Source organism: Balaenoptera physalus (assembly GCF_965194825.1).
Source record: "Balaenoptera physalus genome assembly, chromosome: 4".
Lineage (NCBI taxonomy): Eukaryota > Metazoa > Chordata > Mammalia > Artiodactyla > Balaenopteridae > Balaenoptera > Balaenoptera physalus.
This window is the reverse complement of record NC_138891.1, coordinates 85,253,116-85,280,104: the sequence shown is the minus strand read 5'-3', so window position 1 is coordinate 85,280,104 and position 26,989 is coordinate 85,253,116. Positions and strand designations below refer to the sequence as shown.

The following is a 26,989-nucleotide window of genomic DNA, read 5'->3' as shown; positions in this document are numbered from 1 at the left end:
TACTTCTACAGGCCAAAGAACACCAAAGATTGCCAGCAAACAATCAGAAGTTAGGAAAGAAGGACGGTACAGATTTCTTCTCACAACCCTCAGAAGAAACCAACCCTGCTGATTCTACCTGCCAGAACTCTGACACTGTACATTTCTGTTGTTTAAGGCATCCTGTTTATGGTACTTTGTTACAGTAGCCCTAGGAAACTAATACAGTAATGATGATCACAGAATCATTATGTAAAGATTAACTCATGTTTGCAACACTTTGTTTAAGAAGGTTGAAAAATATAAGATTCACTTCAGGAAAAGTGTCATTGATATGCTTTAAATAAATAAACCATTCGATGTCTGAGTGATATCTAGATGACCAATATACATGAAACATACAGTTTTCAATTTTTGCTAATGCAATGAGATATTGCCACCTTTACTGAAAAGATAAAGTGATATATACTCTACAGAAGACATCAAAGAGTCCCCAACCTCTAAGAAAAGCATTTTGACTAGCAAGGCAGATAAATTTGAATTTATTTTTGCTTATTTGTTTAAAATACATACATAGCCTAATGAGGTTGGGATGGTTACCAAAAGAAATTATTGGTAGAGAAGAGGCTGGCTACTTAGAAGAGAACAATTAAGAAATGGGATTTGAGTCTAGGTCAAAACTAGGAGATGTTTGTCCAGATGAGAAGTTACAGACAATTCTAAGTATGAAGAATACAGGGGGAAAGTAAGAAGACTGAGGCAAAGCAAGAGAAAGAAGGAAAGGGTGAAACAGTAGTGGAGGAAAAATGAGAGAAAGTAGCTGGTATTGACAGCAAGACAATCTGAACTGGGCACAGAAAAGGAAAAAAGTCCTGCAGATGTTAAGAAAGACAAGAGAAGGTAGCATTCCTGTGTTCTGAACAAAAAAAAGAGACTTAAAAACATCTAGTGCAAGAATTAAGCTCTCTTTAAAAGTAGTGCTCTGAATGCTTTTGTGTGAAAAAGAAAGACTGTACCTTGATTTTTCTTTAAAGATTCAATAGTGCAATGGAAACCTTTTTTTCTTTAAGTGTAAGCTAAGCAGTTATGGCAGGTAGGTCAAGGAAGAAATACTTCATGGAACAGGAAGCCATAACTTTATACAATGTGTTCTCTGGAGAATTTACCAAAAAAAAAAATATATATATACAAAATAGTCCCACAAAGTTTGTTTTGTTAAGTAGCTTTAAAATCCTACCTCTCCTAATTGTTATTAACATTTTATTCAGCCAATTATCAACTTAATCTGGGGAAAGAAAAATCAACTTGACTTTTTGACAGCCAAGTCAATCCAACTGGAAAATTCTAATCCTACAAGAATAGGGCATAGGGAAAACTCTGCATAACAACATTTTCAACTGTCAACAGAAATCCATAATATTATAATCATCTTTTTCTTCCTTTCCCCAAACTCATTCTCTCTAAAAAAATTGATGATGATATAATGATATTCTTGGGTAAAATGAAAAAGTGAAGATAGCCATTCATTCTTTATGGTAATAGGAAGTTCTTGTTCAAGATGGTAAAAATTGTAATCTTTTTTTATCCTTCAAAGAAGTTATAGATGGCCTTGTCCATGTCCCTAAAACAACTCAATTATACCACTAAATAGAAGAATTACAGTTTAATTTCATCTATTTTCTATGTTAAACAATTCACAAATCAATTTATTTATTCATTGGGGGAAATTTTAGCTTAGATGATGATATTCAAGTAGGGAGCTAAAATGTTGAAAAAGAAAGTGATGGATTTTTTTTTTACAGGTATTACTTTTTCTTTCTACTGATTTCTAAATGATTTCTGCTATAGAATTGACTTCTACAGAGCACTACTGCTTCTGGTAGATGGGAAATAATGCTCTCAAAACTGAGATAGTAGTAAAATGAATAAATTCAGATTATTGGAAAAGGAAATGAGAAGGGAGTGAGGAAAAGGTTACTGCTACAGCATTAAAAAAATATATTCTTTGATGCTTACTGAAAATAATGCTTGCTTAATCTTTCTCCTCTGAAGAGGAGTAATTGAATGAAAAAAAGAAAAAGGAAGGGAGGAGGGAGAGAAGGAGGGAAGAAAAGAAGGAAGAAAGGGAAGGAAGGAAGGAAAAGCAAGAAAACAGTTGATCAATTAAGCGTAAAAGCAATAAAGTAAGAAGGTGAGAAAGTAGGAAAGAAAGAGAGAAAGCCATTATAGAGGTACTCTCTCATCCCCTTCCCACTGGTTGGCCCTCTGATCTTTTTTTACCTACTATTTACTCCAACTCAAATGTTTGGGACACAACTGTGATAGTTGAAAAGGGAGTGGGGAAGGAAAATTACTCCCTTTAATTGATGCTCATTTAGGTACCAATCTGTAATTCAGCAGCTCCAAGTGCTTTTTTTTTTTTTTTTTTTTTTTTCCTCCCAAGTGCTTTTAAGCTCATGTACCCCTTTGAGAATAAATAAAATCCATGAACCTCTCCAAGGAAGAAAGAAAGGGCACATCTACCAACACATACAAATTAGGTGTTGCATACTTTAAAAATATGCATACACATACATATGAAGCATATTTGCATGCATTTTCAAAAGGCCCATATAAACTCTAAACTGATCCCTGCACTCTCTAACCATCCATTAGATCAGTGTAAAGAACTATTGGCTCTAGAATCTGAACCAAGCCAAAATAAATAGATGAGGGTAGGGACTTGGAGAAATGGAAATGGGATATAAAACAACCAACCAACCAACAAACACATACATAAAAAAAAGTCCCTTGTCTCCAAGTCAACCCTTAAGCTTCTGACTCTTTTCATTGGTTTTGGAACTTACAACTAATGAACTATTTAATTAACAAAAATAAAATATATAGCAAGATATATAATATTTTAGTGATTCTGCATGTTTTTAATCAGTAATTTTACATTCCTCCCTGTTAATTGTCTTTGATAGTGCACTGACATCTAATACTGTCTTGATTTTGAATATTAGCTCTAACAATTACAATAACATTGAAAACCAACACTACTTACTATTGTGAATAGCAACTCATCAGACACATAAGAAATGACATGGAGACTTGGCAACAGATATGAAAAAATCAAATAAAGAATAATAAACTAATTTCAACATTTTAACTAGACTGCATATATTTGAGGACACAGACCATGCCTTAGCTGATAATGAGAATTATTTCTATTTATTTAAAACATAATTTTTTCATAGTATTTCACAATCTTTAAAGGCCTTAAGGTATCTTTATTTCATCTGATTTAGACATCAATTCTGCAAAGTAAATGGGAGAGATACTATCTTTATTCTACAAGTGAGGAAACAGGCTATATGTGATTAATTGGCATGCTTAATATCATATATCTAACATGTGATGAGGTAAAGATGGGAATTCAGGAATTTTGATAAGTTTCCCAGTAATTTTTCTGCTACCCTATACTGCACTCAAAAAATGTTCACTACACATAACTTATTTAAGCACTTAGTATTTAGTAGTGGCACATGTTGACAAATAATTTATAAATCGAATCAACGTAAATACATGAACAGCACAGTAGAACATATTTGGAGAAAAAGTATAAATACACATTATCTACCTTCAACTGTCCTTCCTATTAGTTGATAAGTGGTTGGTTACTTACATTGGGTTTATTAAATTAGAAGTAAAAACTGACTTTAAAAATATATTAGTATATTTTCATTCTTCCATCTTTAAATACAGTCCAAAATTTAGTTATTGTTAAAGTTTTACAATTTGATTGTCTTTATATTCCCTGTTTTCACTTGGGAAATTAGTCTTTTAGCTGGAAAATTCTCCTTCCTATTTTTTATTTTAATCTGAGATATACAGCCATATTTTAAAACAAATAAGATGGTAGATTGCTAGGATGAGCTAATTTCTTACTTGAAGAAATGGTATAACAAATCACAATCTAGTGGATTTACCTGTATTTATCCCTTAATGTCCAAAGCAACGCTTATATTCCAGACATCAGAACCCACCTTGAGCAAAACTGTGAAATGTAGATGAAATTTGTCCCCAGTTCCTATTTCTTATCTCCCTTTGACCTTACTTCCTTTTGACCTTCTTAGCCCTTCCTTCAACCTTATCAAAAGATTTATTTCTGGTCCCTTTTCCCTGGGGCACTAGAAACTTCCAATTTAATTTCAGCTGTAAACTGAGGTCCTTAGTCAACTCGGATTCCTCCTACTGCATCCTTAGTCCACCTTGTTAACCCGTCCATCAGAATGCTGCCATGTATCTGACCAATTTCACTATGCCTTATGTCATGCCTTCACTCACCACATCATACTCTCTTAGGCGCCAGTGAGAGACTTGAGATTTTCCTATTTCCTGGCAGGTTATAACTGCATTTATCTCGGCCCTCCATGTAAATCATCTCTACTGATATTTTAGTAATCCCATTTCAGGTTTATTCAATCTTGGCTTACTTCCCTTTCCCAGTTGGGCTACCACTATGGTTCTAGCATGCTCTGGGGAGAATAAAAGGGTGTCAAGGAATAAAATCTGTCACCATAAGCCTGAAAACTTCCAGTCTAGCTCAGGCTCTAATGATCAACATGGTTTTTTCCTGTGCCCTAGTTGTTCTATTTATCAAGTGAGAAAAAATACTTTTTACCATGAGATATATGAGGATGAACGTTTAAGTTTTTTAGGAGAAAACCTACTAATAGATTTTGTAAGTATTCATACTGCCTTTCCTTCTGCTTCTAGAGCAAAAAAAGAATACTCAGAGTACTCCAAAAATAAATACTGGAAGTGACCCATTATTCTAGAATTCATCTGTAGTAGGCAAAATAATTGCATCCGAAAAGTGTCCACTCTCTAAAACCTAGAACCTTTTGTACATGGCAGAATGTTATGTTACATGGAAAAGGAACTAGCTGAGGCAGTTAAAGCTATGGACCTTAAAATAGAAAGGTATCCTAGATTATCCAGGCGGGCCCAATCTAATTACCTTAATAGCAGAGAACTTTTTCTGGCTGGAATTTGGAAAAGAGATGTGTTATAAGGGGAAGTCAGAGAGATTCCAAGGGTGATAATGATGTGAGGTACTCTTGCCTGCACAAAGATATAGGGGCCCATGTGCAAAAAGCTGAGGATGGCCTCCAACTGACAGCCAACAAAAAAATGGAGATTTAGTCCCATAACCACAAGGAGCTGAATGAGCCTGGAAGCAGATCCTTCCCAGAGCCTCCAGTTAAGAACCTGGCAGTATGATACAAGTTTGGTCTCGTGAAACCTGGAGCAGACAAATCAGTTGAGCCAACCCAAACTTCTGATCTGCATAACTATGAAATGATAAATTTGTGGTGTTAAAAGCTGGTAAATTTGTAGTCATTTGTTATAGCAGCAATAGAAATGTAATATACCATTCCAGTTCAAAGGCCAATAGGTACAATAGTTTAAAATTATATGGTAAGGAGTTGGAACAGGAACCAATATCATGAACACAGAAAGTTCTTGGTACTACAAACACATTTTCCCCTTGATTTTCCTTCTTTCAGTCATATCCCCAGAGAAACAAAGGACTAAAGGACAAAGACCATGAGGAGTGTATATCTACTTAAATGCAAAGTGTCTTCACCAAGGAGCTTCACAAATATGCCTTTTTGTCACAGGTAAGAATACCAATAGTGCTACACTACTCACACCAACTAAATCCACTGTCTTGAAAACGAAAAAGAAAAATCTGAGAATAGTTCAAAGGATTATAAAGATATGATAATAATGGCCATTTAGGAGAAAATGAAGACAGAATCCAAGCAAACGTACTCAGAATTCACAGATCATATGTGTAGTAGGGTGTGTTTTCCCCACTATATAAGTTGTCTTATAACCATACATTTAAAGAAAATTATTTTCAAAATTAAAATTATGTATTTTTATATGGCATCAACAGAGCTATTTTTCAGATGTAGCTTCCAAACAATTTTCTTTCTTATTCACATTTTTTTGCATAGCCAGATTCTGGCCTTGACAGAACAAAACAATATTGGAAGAAAGGCAGCAATTTCCAATGATTTTTCAGCATGGAAGGTCTAGAGAACTTGACTTTTGAAGATATACTCAAAAGTCTAAAAAACCTAAAAGTTTTTGAGGTATAACAACTTGCTGAAAACGGATACTTTTATAATTGACTAGAAATGATTCTCACAGTAAAGGGTAAATGCTCAGCAAGTTGTACATATTCTACTTTATATCACAGTATGAAATAATACAAATGAAAAAAGGAAGAAAAACAAATGTAGTGATTAAAAATTCTTGTAGAAACAGGATAAATGCAATTAACTTTTTTTTTTCTGTAGAGACAGGAAATACATGAGGTAAAACATTTCTAACACCACACTTTGCAGCTTTCCTTTTGTGTTGCATGAGGCCACAACAGGAAGTATAGCTCTAATGGTTTGGTTAAGAACTGTGCAGGATGAAGGCCATGTGAGAAAAAATACTCACCTTTCTCTTCTTTTGAACACTACATTCTGTTTACTACAGGTCTCTGAAAACTTAGTAAAAACTTTGGTCATTTTATAAGGAGATATCATAATCTTGAGGGACTTTGAGCCTCAGGCACAGCAAATTAATCCCCATTTTATATCTGTCCCAATTTAGTATTTCCAAAGGGGGCGGATATAATAAATCCCGCCAACTCTCTTTTTTAGGGCTATTCAGATACTAAATAAACCAGGAACATTTTAAAATGCAATCTCACAAAAATCTGCTTTGCTTAACCTTCTCTCCGTCTTTAAAAAATAAGAAAGCCATGATGTTCTTTTTTTTGTTAATTAATTCATTTTAGACAATTCCTTAAATTTTCATTTTAATAAATTTTTGTGTGGGCGCATTAATTACTTTCAAAGACAGCTTTACAACTGTTACCTATTAAAACCCTTTGTTAGTGAATAAAAAAAAAAAAAAAAAGAAAAATAAAAAAAACTCCCAGCATGCGCCCTCCCTTCTCCATTCTGAGCAGGTCCTTGCTATCAACTGCTGGAGTATGCTTGCTTTGCACCTAGAGCTATAATTATTTTGCTTTAATTTTACAAAACCTTTTGTTCCATTCCCACGAGCCCACCTGATCCTTATATTACACTCGCTCTATTAAAACACTCATGCAGAACAAAGCATGGCTGTACTGATTCATAAGTAACTTTTTTTTCTCAGAAAAATGCCACTGGCTAGGGTTCGGGACATAGTCCTGGGCTTCACCTTCCTCTGCCAATTTTCATGTGTTAGAGAAAAAAAAATATGTTGTTTCAGAGTGTCGTATTCTTCCCAAACGTCCTTTCTTTGTCCCGGTGGCTTTTTGTGCATTTTAAAAAATATTTTATTATCCATAATTTTAATCTGCCGCAATATAAAGTGATACATTGTTAAGGATGGTGGGTATATTAAAGGATTGTAATCATGTTGAGATTTCTTTTATTCATATGGTTAGGATCTTTTAAGAATCACTTTTCTCTCCTTACTCCACTCCTTTTCCTTGAGATCTTGCAACACATGTGGGCTTCTGGCAGAAAAAAACTGCAGTGACTCATCAGGAGAATTGTTTGTTTGCTCTGAGGAGCACCCTGAGGACCCTCTGGGCTGCACACGGAGCCCTTTGATCCTAGGAAATTTATTTCTTCCAGATGTTTTCCCCACAGCCACCTTTCTGCAATGTCCCTCTTCATTAGGTAGCATGAGGATAAACACTCAAGACCCACTGCTACAGCATACAGTTTTCCTGAATGGAGTGTGACAGGGAGTTGACATTTGACTGAGTCATTGGATTCCCCTTGCCTTAGGCACAATGATGGAGGAAGGTTAACGCTGAGGAAGACAGAACCGGCTCTCTTCAGGCAAATGTCCTTAGAATTAAGATGGAAATTATGTGAATCAGGCCAAAAAAATACACAAAAACCACAAATCTGCAGCCCATTGCTCATGAACCTAGCCTTATCCATCCAATCTTATAAAATCTTAATGCTTGGATCTGTCATGTGACTTGCCCACTTGTTCAACCTAAAGTATAAAGAGTGAATAGGAAAGTGAAGTCTTTGGACATCTCTTGCATTTTCTTGGTCTGGCTGAGTGTGCTAGTAGAAATGAAGGGAGGACAAGGCAGGAGAGGGAGAATAGGTGCATAGAGAAAAATGGTCTGCTAGGCTAAATAAGCCCCCCTCTGCACAAATGATAGCCACATCCTCATCCCTGGAACCTGTGTTTGTTACCTTATATGAAAAAAAAGGACTATGCAGATGTAATTAAGTTAAGGATTTTAAGATGGGGAGACTGTCCTGGGTTATCTAGATGTGCCCTAAATGCAATCAGAGGTATCTTTATAAGAGGGAAATTTCACGCAGACACAGGAGGACAAGTTAATCGGCCATGAAAGCAGAGATTGAAGTGATACAGCCACAAGCCAAGAAATGTTGACAGTCACCAGAGGCTGGAAAAGGCAAGGAAACACGTTCTCTCCAGAAAGAACAAAGCCCTGCCAACACCTTGATCTCAGCCCATTGATATTGATTTTGGACTTCTGACCTCCAGAATCATGAGAGAAGTTTCTGATATATTAAGTCACCTAGTTTGTAGTAATTATGTTATGCTGTCACAGGAAACTAATATAGATGGTAACTGCTTCAAGACTCCATTGTTCAACACATTCCTGAAATCATCAAAGTCTCAGGTTGAAGGAGGAGTGGAAAATAGGGTGCTACGATTTGGCAAAATTCTTTGTGCAGATACTGGAGTTCTTAACAGCATTTGTGATCTACAGCACGTTGAGAGTGAAAATAAACAGAGAAAAGAGAGTACAAGAGGTCACTTAACAGATTTTACAGATTGTAAGTGTAAATGCTCCAATTTTCTAATACTAGTTTGCATATTTTATGAAGTAGGACAAATCTATTACATTTTCCCTTTAAAATAAACATTTATATATAATGTATGACCAGTCATTTCCCCCCTAAATTGTCAGTATAATATAATGAACTACAGCAACAATTGATTTGGCATATACATACCAATATTATATTTGGCATATATAGGCTATGCTATAAAAGTGAAGATCTGTCTGCACTTGAGGTAACTTTCTATTAGCTATTCAAAGGACAGTCAATTTTAAAGATTAATAATATAATAATATAATATAAGATAATAATATAATAATATAAGATAATTTGGAACCTAAACCCAAGAATTCTTAAATAGATGCATTAAAATAATAACAAATCTGGAAAAGTCCAATAGCAAAATGACTATTATGTGACCAAACTGCTCAGTTTATCACTTTCCCTAGATCATTAAAAATCTATAGCAGCTGCATCATTTAAAAGGACAAGGAAGACTCCTCAATTCCCATGCTTCTTTTCAGCTATTGGGTTTTTCAACAACCAAACCATTAATCTTCATAAACAACATGAGGTCAGTAGACCTAGACCACTAATATAGATGAAGAAACGGAAGATCTGGAGAGCCTAAAGAGATTCTAGATCAATCAGCAAATGATAAGAACTGAGAAAATCAAGTAGAAATGCTGACTCTATTCTCTAGTACCTTTGTAAAGCAAATAGAGATCGAGTTGTCCTTTTGAAGATAACACTCCAATGACAAAATATATAAAAGATGGTCATTTATTTTTTGCTACTTTCATGTAACTACCGCTGAGTATTCATTTGACAGTAGGTTTAAAAACAGAAAAACATAATACTCTATCTTTTAACAAAATAAACAGATAATAAACTGATGATTAATACAACTAACCCACTGAAAAAAGATATCCCAAGTTATTCAAAGTACCAGGAGGCTAAAGAAACTGGTAGTTGTCCCCATGAGCCTACATTTGGGGAAGCACGAATAATGAAAATCTCCTTGCATTCCTTCTCCACTTCCCACCATGACCAGCTGTATCCTGACCTGAGGCAGTTCAAGCTCTCAGGACTTCAGAGATTCACTATCTGGAGTGAAGAGCAATCAGTGCAAATTCCACCTTCATACTCCCATGTCTCATTGTTTTATTTGCTTTAGCACTATGTACACCTTATCTTTGGAAGGTCAGAATGCATATCTTTGCTTTGAGTGTGGTACAGGTTCTCACAGCACCATATAATTATAACTGCTCTTTACTCATTTATTAACCCTTCCAACAACTCAGGAGGCAATTGTTAACATTCGCATTTATCACCATCCCACTTGTTTCTACAAGTTCCTAAAGGGCAGGGAATATGTTTTTCTTTCAACTAGCTTCCCTTAGCTCTACAACACCTAGTTAATTCTTAAGGAGTAACCGGCTGATACATAACTCAAGCACAGGAGAATGGGTGGCCAGGGTCAGTGCGGATTGGCCCATTTGACTTTGCAAACTTTGTAATAAAACATTGTTTGCTGAAGAGATAAACAATAAAAGAATTTTTTAAAAATCCTAATACAAAGGTACCTTAACTCCTTTAGCATAGGTTATGATCCTGAGAGTTAATAATCTGTACTGTTCCATAACAAATACACTGAGCCATAACAAATATAGGAGGGTGAGTTTAGTATAATATAGTTGGCTGTGATGGAGATATGGTTGAGATGAATGGAGCTTTAAAAATCAAGAGTCAAGGACATTTGGGAAGATATAAGATGTAATTGGGTACCTTTTAAATGACCAAGGACTTGTCTCCAGCATTTTAATTATCATGTTTCTGGGACTTGAATTAAAGTCCCAGGTTATCAGTTACTTAGTATAAGTTTTCCAATAAACACCCTTTGATTATGCATTTAGATCTTCAAAGTGGGTAGACTTACACAGCCCTTCCTACACAGGCAAATTACGTAGGTAAAACATGTAAAGTTAATATTTTCTTCTTTGATGCAGTTTAGTGAATTTTTAAAAATCTGTAATGAATAAAACCAGACTTTAAATTCTGGATAAAAATGTTCTACATCAATGACTATCATGATGTGTCTTGGTTACAGATTACTGTATGGTTTTTTTTCTTAATAAAATGGGATCTCCATCAAATACATAGATAGATCATAGAGTCTTCCCATAGGAACCTTTAAGATCATCTAATCCAATTGCTCATTTTACAGATGAAGAAACAATATGTGAGTGTTTTAATAAAGCATACTTTACTATTTGCATTGAGACAAAAAGGATGCTACATGAAGAGAGAAACAGAAGAGACTTAAAAGTAGAAGGTTGATGAAGGAGAAGAAAAAGAAAAGAGAAGAGCTTTTTCAGTGGAGCAGAGCACTAAGCAGAGATGCATTTTCTAATATGCATCCAAGTCTTTGCTGGCTTAAATATTACAAAGATGGTAGCATCCATATTTTAAAGAATTGCTTAGATTATTAACATATAAACAGTTTAGACAGATTTACCTCTAGGGAATCACATAACTTATCATAAATAAACAAACATGTTCTGTATTTCTAACATGTAACTGTCCATTCATTTATTCTGCATATCACCTCTCACTTCCCCAGCATATATGCAAATTGAAGGGAAATACAAAGAGCATTATTAAAATCTATTTTAGGATAAAGATTATCCCCCCACAAAACAGAAAATGTGAATACTTTTTAGAGTTATATAAAGATAAGTTCTGATTTGGATACTTGCTACTAGGAACTATGTGAACTTGTTAAAAGTGTAAGGCTCTGGAATCAGATTTCCTGGGACTGAATATTGACCTTGCCACTTAGTTGACTTTGGGCAAATTTATTCCTCTCTGTGCCTCAATTTCTCTGTGCCAGTAAAATTAGATAACAATAGTGACTATTTAAAAGAGCAGTAGTGAGGGTGGAATAATAGAACTTTACATATAAATCTCTTAGAACAGGAACTGGCACATAGTAATTACTCAATAAATAGCTGTTACTACTAATATGTACAAGCCTGTTAAACACTTTCAGGGGGGTAAGGGTATTCTCATTAATGAGACTTGTTTAAGTATTCTGTCTTTCAATTTGTGGCCTAATTTAATTCATACCAATATTCCATCTCAGCATGAATAATGTAGTATGAGGAAAAGCCTCAGTTTGGTTTACTTAGATGTGTTTGAGACAGGGATTATCATCCTTTTAAAAGGAATAAACTAAAAGGCTGCATCTGGTTCTGACTTAAAGCAACTGAGAGGTAACTCTTAAAAGGCAAAGGAGAAAATGAGAGAGCAGGAGAGGCTTAGCAGGATGCATATATTGTCTGATGCTGTGGGGAACATGAGAGAACACTCTAAGAGGAAAGTGAAGGTGCAAATGCCCCCCTTATATGACCCCACAGTCTCTTATGCAGGTCTCAAAGTCATTACCCTTCTACTATGTAATTATTTGTTTACTTATTTTTTTTTCCGATTGTACAGTGATCCAATTGAGGACAAAAATTGTTCCATTCATTTTTGTTCAACAGTTGCTCAGTAAAATATTCACTGAATAAATGAGAACTAGTTAATTAATAACAACTACTACAATGGGGGAGGCTAGTTAGCAGTCCCTAAAAGAAGCGCTAAGACTCTCATAGACACTCCTATTCAATGGAGGGAAATGTTGAGGTAGAAGTGACTGGCCATGGATCTGGCAATGGATCTGTGATCTCCGTGCTGGGGATAAATGTTCTCAGTAAGAATAAAATATTTTTGAAGTCTTAACTTGCGTAAGTTTTGTGAGTTTTCTTCCATAACTTTCTTTTAAAAAAATCACAAATATTTGAGAATCTACTATGCAGAACTTTACAAGGCAGAAGAACTAACTGCAATGTGGGGAGCAAATGTAATCAGACTAATAAACCATGGCAAAAATCTGAAAGTAAATTCAACAAGAGTCCCAGACAATGTGTTGTGGAAGATCAGAGAATAAGTAAGTACTTATAGCTGGGGAAATAAAGGTAATTTTAGTAGAGAGGGTAATATCTCAATCCTGATGCAAATACTTAATATAAATCTGTGAAAACAGAGCATTATATCTTTAATTTGGAAATTGATTGATGTGCAGATGTTAGTGGAAATATCTGTGAATGAATGACATAAGCATCAAAGGCATTCCTTTGTAATTGTATGAAACTCAGAGTATTAATATATAGTTCATGGCTATTAGTTGATATATATGTCCCTGAAATGGCAATAAGTCTAAGTAAATAAAATAATAATAGTGCCCCTTAGAAAATTCATCCATTAGTGAATATTCATTCATTCAACCTAACGTGAGGACCTACTGCATCTCAGATTTTGAACTGTGCTGAGTACATTGGATAACATGTGTGGTCAAGATGGAATAGGTGTTCTGTCCAAGAAGTAGATTCAGACAATTAAATTAATAACTACAACATGATGTATTCTATGTTAGATGAAGAAGTGGATGTTATGGGAATGCATATTTGTAAGCGATTTTACTTTAACTCATTCCAGAAATATGGCAGAAATATATTTGGACAAATATAAAATGCTAGTGGTTTTTACTGACCTTGAATTTCTTCTGACTTGGTCTCATTTAAATCTACAGAGTAGATTGCCACAAGTGGGTCTTTTGCACGCTGCTTGCTACTCAAAATTTTGCCTTTTGAACAACCTATCTAATTATGGATATATCGAGCAGAAACAAATTTATTTTCTTAATTTCTTTAAGCCTCAACATGGCAGCATTTTTCCTACCTCAGGGTTTTGGTGTTTTTTTTCTGTTAAGGTACATCTTTTATCATAAACAATAGCAACCTCAGGAAGATGACTGTGATAATGTCTGAAACAGAAAAAAATCTGCTCTCTTTTGTGAGATTATATCTATAGGCCTGCGAAAAGTAAAATCTTGCTTGGACCAGTAAATTGAACAAACATAACACAGGAGTCACAGAGGAAGCAATTACAGGCAACATCAATTCTTATCATTTTAATAAGTAAAGGTTTGAACTGGTCTTTTTGTTGTGATTCTTCTTCAAATCCAAGCCATAACCTATTCCCTATACCAAATATTTCCCCCCAAATTGTCAACCATACAGTGAGTCTGTCTTAGAAACCAAAATTCTGGATTTATTAAAGCAGAAAACATACTGCCTTCCTTCATTTCAACTCTGAGCAAGGAATAAAACTGTCTTCTTGTTTTTCTTTGCATGAAAAGTATAGTTAACTAGAGCTGCCACAGTCTAGAGAACTAACAGAGTAAAATACTAAATGATCCAATACATAGGGCATTTGTCTCCCTGGATTTCATCTAGTTCAGCATCATGGCTTTGTAGTCTAAGCAATAGATGAAGAGCATCAATAAACTGGGCAAATAATGTTTTATGTGAATAGCATAGAAAAGAATGGACAAAAATACAGTTCACCATTGCACAGAATACAATTAAATATTGTATTGTATTGTTAAAAAAATAACAAATAGCAGCTGACTCTCAACCCGATCATAGAAATGAATGTGATCAGTTCAAATAGTCTTAAATATGGTAAAAATGTCCTTAGGATATACAGGATGAGAGAACAAAATGGTCTCTCCCTCATCTGTTGGACTCAGGGCCAGTGTGCTGCATGGCGGTCATTTAAGTGCTCTGTTTTTATTCCTATCAATACTATAAATTATGCATGCATGTTTGTATTTTAGAAGTACATAATTTTTTTGGATTAACTCGTGGAGCTATTGTAAAGAAGGATGAACAAATCATGCTGAGAAATGAGAATGTGAATAAATGCCAATTCTTCCCCAGATCTGAGATGAGATACCCTCACTCCTATTGTGAGAAAATGAAAGATAGGATGTGAATTAATCCCTTCTCTTTAGGATACCCTACTAATTAAACACATTGACACTAATTATAACAATAAGTAACAATTTTTGAGCACTTACCATGTGCAAAGCAGTGTTATAATCATTTCATATATATTCTCTTATTTAACGCTCACAACAACACTATATTACATATAAGAAAACTTGAGACAAAGAAGTGAAATAACTTGTTTAAGATCAACAGGCTAATAGAAGGTGGAGTTAGGATTCAAACCAGACACTCCAGAGCCCATACAATATTAGAATATTCTGAACCAAAGAGATGAAAGGGATCTAACCAATACCTTGGGAATATCATTCAGCTTTTCTCAATTTTAGGTCCTTCATCTAGGACAGGGGTCAGCAAACTTTTTTTATAAAGAGCCAGATCATAAATATTTTAGGTTTTGTGGGTCAAGTGGCAATATCAAGAACGCTATATTATGTGGGTACTAATATAACAAGAGAGAAAACAAATCACACTATATATTTTTAATAAAAATTATTTAAAATATTTAATTTTAAAATTTTAATTTTAAATAAAATTATTTAAAATAAATCACATTGTTATTTTATTAACAAAATTTAAAATATAATAATAATTAAGTCTTTTTTTTTTTTTCCAATACAGGTCTCCTAATGACAAGAACAGAATTCTTTTTTAGAGCATAACATATTGCTTAGCTGAGGTTCAAAGACAGTGTCCTTATCATGAAATCAACTGCAAATGTTCATCTGTAAAAATCATTCTTACCTCACTGGCCATACAAAAAACAAACAATAAGCTGGCTTTGACTCACAGGCCATAGTTTAGCAATCCCTTATCTAGAAAACAAAGTTACTGTACTAGATGATTTCTGAGAACCCTTCCAATTTCAAGATTTTATGGCACTATCTTACTTTACAAGTATAATAATTTTGATTTTTCAGTGTCTTCAGTACAGTTAGATAAGAAGTAAAATCTAAAAGCCCTATACTCTATATATGCTAATAATTAAATGAATAGACGCATGTAACTACAGCATCAAATATTTATATCTGCCTTGCAGACTATTGTTTTCTTAATTTTCTTAGGACAATTTATATTTTATTGCATTTCCACGGGTCCCTTTGAATGTCATCATAGAGGAAAAAGCTTTCTGTTGATAAAGCATTTAAGTGGTATGTTAGAGGCAGGGAGACAATCAACATAGCCTTACAGTGAAATAAGAAAAGAGTAACTACGACATACCGATAGTTTCCCTACTAAAGGGAATTGTTTACCTGATTTAATTCTGTGTTTCTCTACTAACATTTGGTACCTTAAACTAATAGTATAAATTCATACTTCACATAAATTGGCATTGGATTTGCAAACTGTGACTTCTATATTGCTTTATTATTATTATATTGTTGTTGTTATTATTATTGAAACTCCTATGGTTAGTCATGGGAATTTCTCAAGAAACTTCTAGATTCCCTGACAGTTTTCATAGGAGGTTGTAAAAACAGAGGGCTTCCAGCACACATAGAATCTTTTCAACACACAAATATGTAGTTTTCTTGCCCTTACGTAAGCAAAAATATCAAGAACTTACTGTCGCACATTTATTTACACTTAAATACCTATTTTCAAAAAAAAAAAGAATTAAAAAGTCAATCTATGATATTTGAGGTCGAATGTCATATGATTTATCAGTTCTTTAAGGTATAATTGAACACTTCTGTAACAGTCAAAGTAACAGATAATTAACAATTCTGGATGACTTTATAGAAACTTACAGAAGAAATATGTTTTCTGGTTTCTGATGCAAAGATCTATAAAATAGTGTTATTATGCAAATTCCTTGGTGGTCCTAAATAAGGTTGACCCTAGCAAAATTGCTAAGTCTCCAAAAAGGCTTACTTTCCCCGAATTCTGTTTTATATTTTCCCAAAATACTACATTTTATTTTCCCAGGTAAGAGTGAATCAACAAATCAATTAATGCTATTTTGTTCTTCCAAGGCAACATTTTAAATTCTGACAGGGGTTTTTTCAACTTAATTTTTTTTTTTATTTGAAACTACTGAAAACTATCCCATTCACCCACAGACAAATACAAAATGAAGTTAAAAAAATTACAAACAATCCCACCACTTAAAAATAAATTTTAACAAGAATGAAAGAAACCCCCTCTGTCACTGCAATCTTCCTCAGTCACCCTCTAAGATAACCAGTTTGGAGTGCATTCTCCCCATTCTTCGTGACAGTTGTAGTTCACTTGTATCAATGTAAGATAAGACAATTACCTATATTAAACCTACAACTTTGTAATTTAAACTTAACATATATTATGTAAAATTTCAGGGCAGTATATATGGATCTATTTTATGCTTTGTAAAAGATAGATATAGTCTAATGTAATAATACGTTAAACCATTTATCTTTTGATGGAAATCTAATATGTTTTGAAATTTTTGCTACTTTGAATAAAGCTGCAATGAAAATTGTTGTAATATATGTGCAAGTATTTCTTATGGAAAGATTACTAGAAGTGGCTTGCTGAATATTAAGATATATTCCTTTAAAAAGCTTTTTTTGAAGGCAATTTCTTTAAACACTAAAAAATCAAGCAAATCTGTTAATAAAATAATTACCATTATTTAGTTCCTAACATTCTAGGCAGTGTGGCATGCCCTTTAAATGCATTCATACATTTCAATATATAAAATTTATTATATATAAAAATTCTGATGGTCCAATTCTGAAGGACCTTAATTGTCACACTTTGGAGTTGGGTTACACTTCTACGAGCAATGAGGAGTCACTGAAAGTTTCTGAGTAGGGGAATGACCCATCTCCCTCATTCAGAATAAATCATTTCTAGGAAGGCAAGAGAGGAAAGAGACCCATCCAGCTGGTGGAGACATATTAAATGGTATCTAGAGGGCATGGGACCAGACAATGGAGAACAATCCTTGCAAAAAGCTAAACTTCTTCTGCACCCAAAAGTGAAGAAGCATGGCAGCCTTAACAGGAGATAAGCATCATCCTTCAAGTATTACCTGTCAGACAATGACACTTGATCAGGGCAAGAGTAGGTTAAGGGTGTGCTTTCCCATCCTGCCTATTGTTTCCAATGGCTCCGGATAACCACTATTAAATTGGAAAATGTGGAGATGAGGAGAACACCGGGCCAGTTAAAAAAGAAACACAGAGTTTCCATGTTTAAAAACTATCCAGTTGAGAATTTTGCTGTGGTTACTCACATATGGAAATGGCCTGAAACAAATGGACCAGAAGCCAGCTAAAGTTCTGAGGAAACTGTATTGCCAAAGATAATAGAATAAGAAAAAAAGATGAGATACAGCATTAACTGGAGCAGGCCTCTTCCACCAGGATGGTGCTATTCACAGAGATGGGGTGGGGAATCAAGATCTCTTACTCAATTTACGGTGCCTACTGGACCTCCAATGTAGACAGCAAGTAAATGGTTCTATTTCTCTGTCTAGAGCTCAGGTGAGAGATTAAGGTCAGACCTGAGATAAAACTTTGGGGGTCATAGACATATAAATAGTACTTAAAGCTATTGGATTGGAAGAGCTCCTCTAGGATGTATAATGGACCAGAGAAGGAGGAGCTAACAAAAGTGACTAGTCAGTGAGGTAGGAGGAAAATCAGGAGAGTGTGAGGAGTGTGAGGTCATAGAAGCCAAGGGGTGACATTATTACAAAAAAAAAGGATTATTTCACATTTTGAAATGCTTCTGAGCAGCTGAGTAAAATGAGAGCATGCCTCTGTATCAGGGTATAGACAATGTCCTGCAGCAAGGATGCATAGTAAACAAATTAGTTAATTATGTTACATTGTGATATTAAAGTCCATCTTTGTTAAGAATAATAGAAATGTTGCCTTTCTTGCCATACTTAGTAGCTAGATGTAAATCCTGGAAAGACAGTGTTAGTTTTTAATTTTTAAGCTGGTAGGAATTTTAGAGATCATCTAGGCCAACTTTCTAATCTTATGGACAAGGAAATGAATTTGGAGAGGTGGAATGATTGCTCGAACTCCAAAACTGCAAAATGGCAGAAGTGGGGCTGTGATGCCGGTCTCCTAACTCAGGACAAGACTCTTTTCTCTAAAAGAAAACGTGTGTTCATTGACATAAATTTGTTTTCATTTTTCCAAAATGTTATTTTAAAGTAGAGACCAAGACCCATTCAACACCTGATGTGCTGATCTCAAACAATTTTATTTCAGCAACCACATTCTCAATATAATTTGCCTCAACATTAGAAGTACAAACAGAACTATAACTTGATATTTTTCATATCACCCTTTCCTAATGTACCACGTATTTTTCACCTAACTGGTTGAGATATGGCAAGTGTTCAACAAATGTGTGTTGAATGAATACATTAATTTTGTTATACCTCATATCTAGAATTTACGTAGGTACATACTCTATTTCAATCTACATTAGAATTTCATATAAACAGGTGATCTTTTTTAGATCTTCAAGAAAGAGATTTCTGAAAAATTAAATTAATGTACTATCATAGAGAAAAATAGCAATTCTGGGAAGAGGAGGGTAAAATAAACAGTATCAGAAATATAAAAATAATAGACCATATTTTGTTTCCTGTGGAAAAACATACATAAGAGTAGAATATCTCTAGAAATGAGTCAGGAAAGATTATGAACCCAGAAACACATTTTCATCTATAGCTTTAAAAAATGTAGTTAAAAGAAAAAAAAAAAAGTGTTTCCACTACACACCTATTACAATCACTAAAATAAAAAATATTAACAATACCAAGGGTTGTCAAGGATGTGGAGCAACGGGAACTCTTATACATTTCTGGTGAGAATGCAAAATGGTAGAGCCACTCACTCAGCAAAACTGTTTGGGAGTTTCTTATAAAATTAAACATACATATTGCATCTGACCTAGCAGTATGACTCCTAGATATTTACCCTAGAGAATGAAACTATGTTCACACAAAATCCTGTACACAAACGTTTATAGCAGTCCTATTCATAATTGCCCCAAACTGGAAAATAAAAAACAAAAACACAATGTCTTTTGATGGGTGAACGTATAAACAATCTGTGATACATCCATACGAAGGAATAATATGAAGTAATAAAAAGAAACAAACCATTGGCACAGGCAACAACATGGCTGAATTGTAAATACATTACGCTGAGTGAAAGAATCCAGTCTCAAAAGGTTACACACTATATGGATCCATTTATATGACAGTTCTCAGAAAGACAAAACTATGGGGATAAAGAAGAGATCATGGTTGCCGGGGGGTTGGTGGATAGGGGAGGGATAAAGGGATAGCATAAAGGAGTTCTTCTGGGTAATGGAACTGCTCTGTACCCTGATAGTGATGGTGGCTGTTACAAAAATCTATACATGTGTTAAAATTTACAGAACTTTAAACCAAGAAATTTATGAGTCAATAAAAATGTTCAACATTTTCAGGAAAATAAAAAAAAAAACAAAACCACTGGCTCACATATTGAATTACTGGAAAAGTATGGACTCAAACAAAGCCAAGGTTTCTCCTACCTAGAAGATAATTTGGTAAGAGATAGTGCTGTTGGTAAAAGAGAAACCTGTAGCTCTGCCTCTGCCATCAGTTAATGAAAAATGAGGATTCTAATATAGCTTTAAGCATTTAATAATAATCCTGTTTACTTAAAATCTGGTCTCTGTAGTTTATTACAGTCATTACTGTTTGAGAATCAAGGATAATACCAGCACTTGGATTTTATAAGTATGACTGGCCTCAGTAGCAAAGTAAAGACTATTACTTAAACTAAAAAGTTATTATATTTCATAAAACCCTAATGATTCTGTGAATAGACTACTCAGTTCAATTGTGCTGTCTAACCCTGTAGCTGCAATCCATTTTCACTGAAATTTCTTAAGTTTTCAAATGTACATTTCTTTTTAAAATTGTGGTTAAATATATATAACATAAAATTTACCATTTTAACCATTTTTAGGTACACAGTTCAGTAGCATTAGGTACATCACTATTATTGGCAACTATCACCACCATCCATCGGCAGAACTTTTTAATCTTTCATACTCTGAACGCATTAAACAATAACTCTCCACTCTTCCCTCCTCTCAGCCCCTGGTAACCTCTATTCTACTTTCTGTCTCTATGAATTTGACTATTCTGGTACCTCATACAAATGGAATCATACAATATTTGTTCTTTTGGGTCTGGCTTATTGCACTTAGCATACTGTCTTTAAGGCTCATCCATGTACTTACTGTGTGTCAGAATTTCATTCCTTTTTAAGGCTAATATTCCATTAAATATGTTTACACCACATTTTGTTTATCCATTCATCCAGCAATGGTCATTTGAGATGCTTCCACCTTTTGACTATCAATTTTACACCCCTTTGACATTGTTGTCAGCCACCATTTATTTCCCCACAAATCAGACTCAAGGCATATTCTGGTATCGTTGAGCAATGTATGGCATTTCATTTTCAATACAGGTTTAAAGAGGACTCTTAAAATTTCATTAACTATACTTAGTTTCTAATTAATTATGGTAAAAGCAATTCTATGTATATCAAATTTTTGTTCAAGTTTGGTCATTAGCTTAATGTGTGTGCTTGTGTGTGTCACATGCATGTCTGTATGATAATACATAGATACAGCTGTATTATGCATAATGTTAAAACTTTATTATTGCCTGGTTAGGAAAGTAGTCATTATCCAGAAAAAAATGGTTTTCCAGTGTGAAGAAGCATGTTAAACTTAACTGAACTGAAAATTTTGAGATGAAATAAGAGTGTGGCTCCTGTAAGGGTCTAGCATTGTAGCTAAACTCCACCCCTGACCAATTAAAACAGAACATCTAGCGTGAGGTCAATGCATTGGTATGCTTTTCTTAAACTTCATAGGTGATTTTAATGTGCAGCCAAGATTAGGAATCTCTGAGCTGGAGAAAGAGTTCCTGAGTCAGGGGGAGTAAACAAATGAAAGTAACTGTAAAAGGCAGTTTGGGTCTAAAGCGCAGAGGTGAGCAAAGAGAAATTTAGAATTGTAAATGACAGAAGAACCATTCCAACTGGCAGAAATTAAGTAGCCTTTTAGTTAAAAGCAGAAGAGCAGAAGAGGTGTCAATTATAAGGATAATTGACATTTAGATTTTAAAGAGCTACAGAACCTAAACTAGAACATAAGCTATGAAAATGGTCTAAGGACTTCATTAGACCTTAGAGAGATATAAGGTGAGAATAAGATAAAAAGGTGAGCCACAAGGTGAGAATAAGATAAATAGGTAAAATATTTAGAAGACCAGGAGATACAGAGTTTGGGCTATATCAAGTCTCTTGACTGTGTGTAGTTTTTTTTCTCCATTTAAACGTTTGTACCATCTGAGCTTTATAAGTGGAACATGAAGTAATTTCTCATTTAAGTAAACATTTATTTTATATAGAAAAGCATGGTTTGAATATATCCATTGACCTGCCTTGCTTCTCTTGACTATTCTTTCCTGAAGTGACAAGTGTTCTGTTTGAGTTATATTAATCCATCCCCGGTAATTAGATAATGAACCATCTACCTCACAACCTCCTTCTCCCAGTCACTCCACCAAAGCTCAATGGCTATTTGAGCATTAAAAATGACCAGAATATTACACTATAGTAGCATCTCTAAAGAAAAAAAAATTCTCAGCAAGAATATCATGTCACTCAAATTTGAAATGAAATCTCTTCATTATAAGAGATGCAACCATTAAAATTATTTCATTGATTAAAACTAAACAAACTAAAAAGGCAGGATATTGCAAGAGCACTTTTCCTTTTCTTTTTCTTTCTTGCCATTTTGGAAAACGAAAAGAATGGAAGAGAAATGAACAATAACCACCTAGAAATAAACACTTAATATTTTATACAAGTTTTGTATCTTGCTTTTATCCCTTGACATTATATAAGCATTTTCTTATCTGATTAAAATCTCTTCACAAACATTATTTGTCTTTCTAACCACACCTCTATCGTTTGTCACCTTTCTAGCTAGAGTGACTGTTCTCACCAGACTATTGAGGCTCAGGTAGGAGTCACATAAGATAAACAAGAATTCATGTTTTTTCTGCATAAATTCTTTAAACTGAAGGCATAGGGCAAAGAAGTGAACCTACAACTTTGCACAAGCTTTCCATGATCAGCTGCCTTTTGACTTCTTCAGTCCCCTAGAGTTAAGAGACACAAAAGTAATTGCGAGCATATTCTAAAGGGAGTTTCCCACAACTGTAAATGGTTCACTCTGAGTCAGCACTCTCTAAAAGGAAGGAGTGGACAGCTGACTGGCTGGAAGTGCCAAGAAGACCCAACCCACCCAGGATTGGACTCATAAGGGACCAGGGAAGATTTGTGCAGATGTAGAGAAAGTCTGGGGTATCAAAATATATTTTATTTTTTCCTTCATGCTTCCTAATCCCATAACCAATCACCTTCTTCCACTCTTGTACCCTCTCTCCTTTTTTTATTTGAGAGGAGGATATTCTTTCTTTCTCTTTATCCCTTCCCTCTCCTAGTCCCCTGATCCCTTCTTTTCTCTCCCTTCTTTTTCTTAAAGCCTTTATCATAACTGACTATAATATGAAGTAAAGTACATCTGTTTAGCTGTGGTTATTATACTACAACTTTCCTGTGTTTTTAAGTTAGCTTATGGTACCTCTGCCCTTTATCCATAAAGGGTGAGTCATTGTCAGGACTACTCTATGATGGAATCTAGGATGTACTGATTCTGAGAAATACAGTACCTCAGATTGTGCAGTCCTCTCTTGCCTGATTCCAATTCAGATGTTCTGCCCATCTCATTGGCTGAAGTCTATTCAAGCATATTCTAAAGGGGACCTCTGATGTTTGTTTTTAACCTAAGGCTTCTGGGTCTGCTCCTTCAATTACTTAAACTTCTATGAATTTTCTGTTGGGAATAGAGTCCTGAAAACTTATCTTGCAGAAGGTTTATTTATTTGTTTATTTTTCCTCAGTGAGTGAGAGAAATAGAAGTCAGAAAGTCTAGTGAGATTTACAACAGAAAGAGAAGAATAAGTCAGATCCAGCAAGGAATTTGGAAGTGAGCAGAAAAATTAATTGACCTGGGCCAAGGAGAGTTAGTGAGGGCTCTTGAAGAGGAGAGTGAGGAAAAGGTAGAGAAACATTGGGGGTATCTATAATGGAGAGATATACTGTGGATGAAAGAGATGACAAAAAAGAACATTAAGTTTTATTTTTTCTGCATTGCAGGTTATATATTCAGAGAAACTATAGTAAAGAATCAAATTACTTTTAATAACTTTTGCTTGCTCAACTATTATTCCTTTGTATGTGGTTCCAGTCATGAACCTGTATCATGAAAAGGCTCAGTTTTACATACACACACACACACACACACACACACACACACACACACACACACACACACACTGTGCTTGTTAACAAGAACCAATACCATCATTTTTTTCATGTTTGTGTTCATATAAACACACAAATATATTTACTCATAAATATTTATTATCCTGAAAATTTGCTCTTTCACCTAATAAATTATGGTCATCCTTCCAGGTCGATAGCAATAGATATAATTCATTCTTTCCCTAATGGCTGTATAATCTTCAATAACAACTGTACATATCACATGGTATTCATGTAGTCAAATTAATGAATGCAGTATTCTTTTTTTAAAGCAAATTTTACTAAAATTTTACTAAATTTTTACACAGGATACTCAACAAACACTTACTGAATACCTATCTGGTGCCAGTTTTAGTGACTGAGAAAATTAAGTAATTACCCATGGTTCTTTCCCTCAAAAGAAAAAAAAAAATCAGTCCAATGTGGGAAGTAAAGCAGTTTAAAAATATTTTTTTAACTTGAGAGAATCAGAGAATTTATAATAAAGAATGGTTTAAAAATAAATCTTTAAAAGAAGTAATTTATCACCGGCAATTTATTCTTAGTCATTGTTTCCAACGTATGAACAGTACTGAGCAGCAACAGGGTACTTCTCTGTAAGGCAACTCAAGAAACAAACTAATTTCTAACCACTAAGAGCTCGGATAAAGCACCTTACTCCTGAGACCTCAAAGTGATTTATAATTCTACTAATACTTTTACTGTGATAGTAATACATGATATTTATGAACCATCTTTATTCCGTGGAACTCTAAATATCATTTGACTTCTTTGCATAATGTCTGTAAGATAGAGAAAAGTGTCCCCTACAGGTAAGGAAAATGATCTTAACACAAAGCTGTTCGACAATGCCTGAATCAAGTCTCTAGATAGTTAGCCCCTTGCTCCTTCCTCTCAATTACACTGGCTGTCTCTCTGGTGGTAACTGCAATGATTATGTGGATAGTATTATGTCATCAATCAGAGTCTTGTATAGCAGGATAGAGTCAGTTCTTATTTAAAAAACAAGAGCTTTACATGCAAACTATTTCTCTGTCTGATAAAAGGACTTACACATAAAACTCTGCTGACACGTTTTCTAGGTGAGATGACTCTAAGTTAACTAACTGAACAACCAGTCTAATTGGTCCCTCCCACTTTCCAGTCCTACAAGAGGATAAGACAACTGTAGCGTTAAATGTGTAACCCAGGCTCACAGCTATTCCTGGCAGCCCTAATCCACAGAGGAAAACAGAACTCAGTAACAACAATGACCATGATAACAATGTTAGACATATACTGGTTATTGATTATTTAATAAAGTTTTACAATGTTCAAATAAGGTAAACAAAGAACAGTTCAGTAAAACTGTAGCAAAGGTTAAGCAAATTTCATATGGTTAAGTTAGTGCAATTGCAAATAAGTAAACGACTTTGTCAAAAATCTAAATCTTCTACTACTTGGTAACTATTATTTTCCTGTATCTCTGAAGACATTTTATCATAAGAAGTTTATAATCCTGAGAATCTGATATTAATCAGAAGACTGACTTCATTCTGTATTCCATTTCTCATGACCTCCTGAAAGAATGTCAGTTCAGCATGGCCTCCTTCATTTGCCAGTTGATTCAAAGAATGGTGCTTTCAAATTGCCATTTGGGATATATGAAGCGGTGCATTTGGAGCCAATGTGCTGCAACCTGAAGTGTAACACTCTTTATTGTTCTTGAGAAACGTGTGCCTAATTCCCTGGAAATTTACTGTTTCAAAGAGTCACAAGTCTCCTGATTGCTTCTCATCAGTCTTGAGGAGATTAGATAAGCTTCCTCCCTCTTACAAAAGCTTTTCCTTCATTCAAAATTCCTTTGAGAACAAAACACTGAACCAGAATTGGATTTTTAACAAAATATTATAATATTGTAGATAACTTTTTTTTTTTTTTTCTCCTGAGGAGACCCAGCAGTTCAAAACATATACTAATGTACTTTCTGATTTAGGGCTACTAGCCACATATTGGAGGAGCAAGGCTGAGGTAAAAGAACAAAGTCCCTTCTGTGAAGCAGGAAGGATTTTTTTCACTGAGTTATTTTAGAAGACTTGAATGGACTGCTAAGGGCTTTCACACAGAAAGACTTGGAAGTCAAACTCAAGAAATACAGAGGAAAAAACAAATGCAGAACTATAACAGGTAGGCATTTCTTCTAATTACCATAAACTTGTTATGCATACTGGTGCTATGCTATAGTGACAGATAGTTTTAGAATAATCGTTCAAGTGTAACAACAGTAGAAATGACCTCAGAAATGGAGGTATATACATGTGGTGTTGCAAAAGTTGACAAGGAAGGAAATTCAGGATCATGTTTGCAGTAGGACCTGCCATCAACAAATGTTTCAAACCTCTCTCTCTTCCTCTTCTTCCATATTGTCTCTCTCCCTCTCTCTCTCTCCCTTACTCCTTCTTTCCCTCTCTCTCTCTCTCTCCCTCTCCCCCTCTCTCTCTCTTTCTCTATCTCTCCTGCCCTCACCAAGGAGTTCACTTCTAATGTTGTCCTCAGTGGTCATTAGAAAACAACATTAACAATTGATAAATATGTCTGGATTTTCTGCTTTGCATTTTTTTTAGTAGCAGTAATGATGAGCACTTTTATTGACCTATATCTCTGATCAGGCTTATAAGGCTTCAATTAAGTTAGACTTGAGAAGGAAAATGTAAACCTTATTCTTTCTTATTGGTCTAATAAACACAATATTTTACTTCTTTCACTTTTCAAAGATGTTTTCAAGTATGATCAAGGTTAGTAGCACCATTGTCTGCGATATGATTGGGACCTTGGGCAC

At 34.6% G+C, this 26,989-nt stretch overlaps 1 protein-coding gene and 1 long non-coding RNA gene across 2 annotated transcripts in view; one reads left to right on the top strand and one right to left on the bottom strand.

The window, feature by feature from the left end:
* ZBTB20 (zinc finger and BTB domain containing 20) overlaps nucleotides 1–26,989 on the bottom strand; it is an 814,580-nt gene that overhangs the window by 445,102 nt on the left and 342,489 nt on the right. The gene's annotated exons all lie outside the window — the stretch shown is intronic.
* The window catches only part of LOC309659883, a 28,931-nt gene continuing 4,365 nt past the window's right edge, over nucleotides 2,424–26,989 (top strand). The window contains exons 1-2 of the long non-coding RNA XR_014263017.1: nucleotides 2,424–21,978; nucleotides 22,010–26,337. This is a non-coding gene — a long non-coding RNA (uncharacterized lncRNA). The remainder of the gene's footprint in view (nucleotides 21,979–22,009; nucleotides 26,338–26,989) is intronic.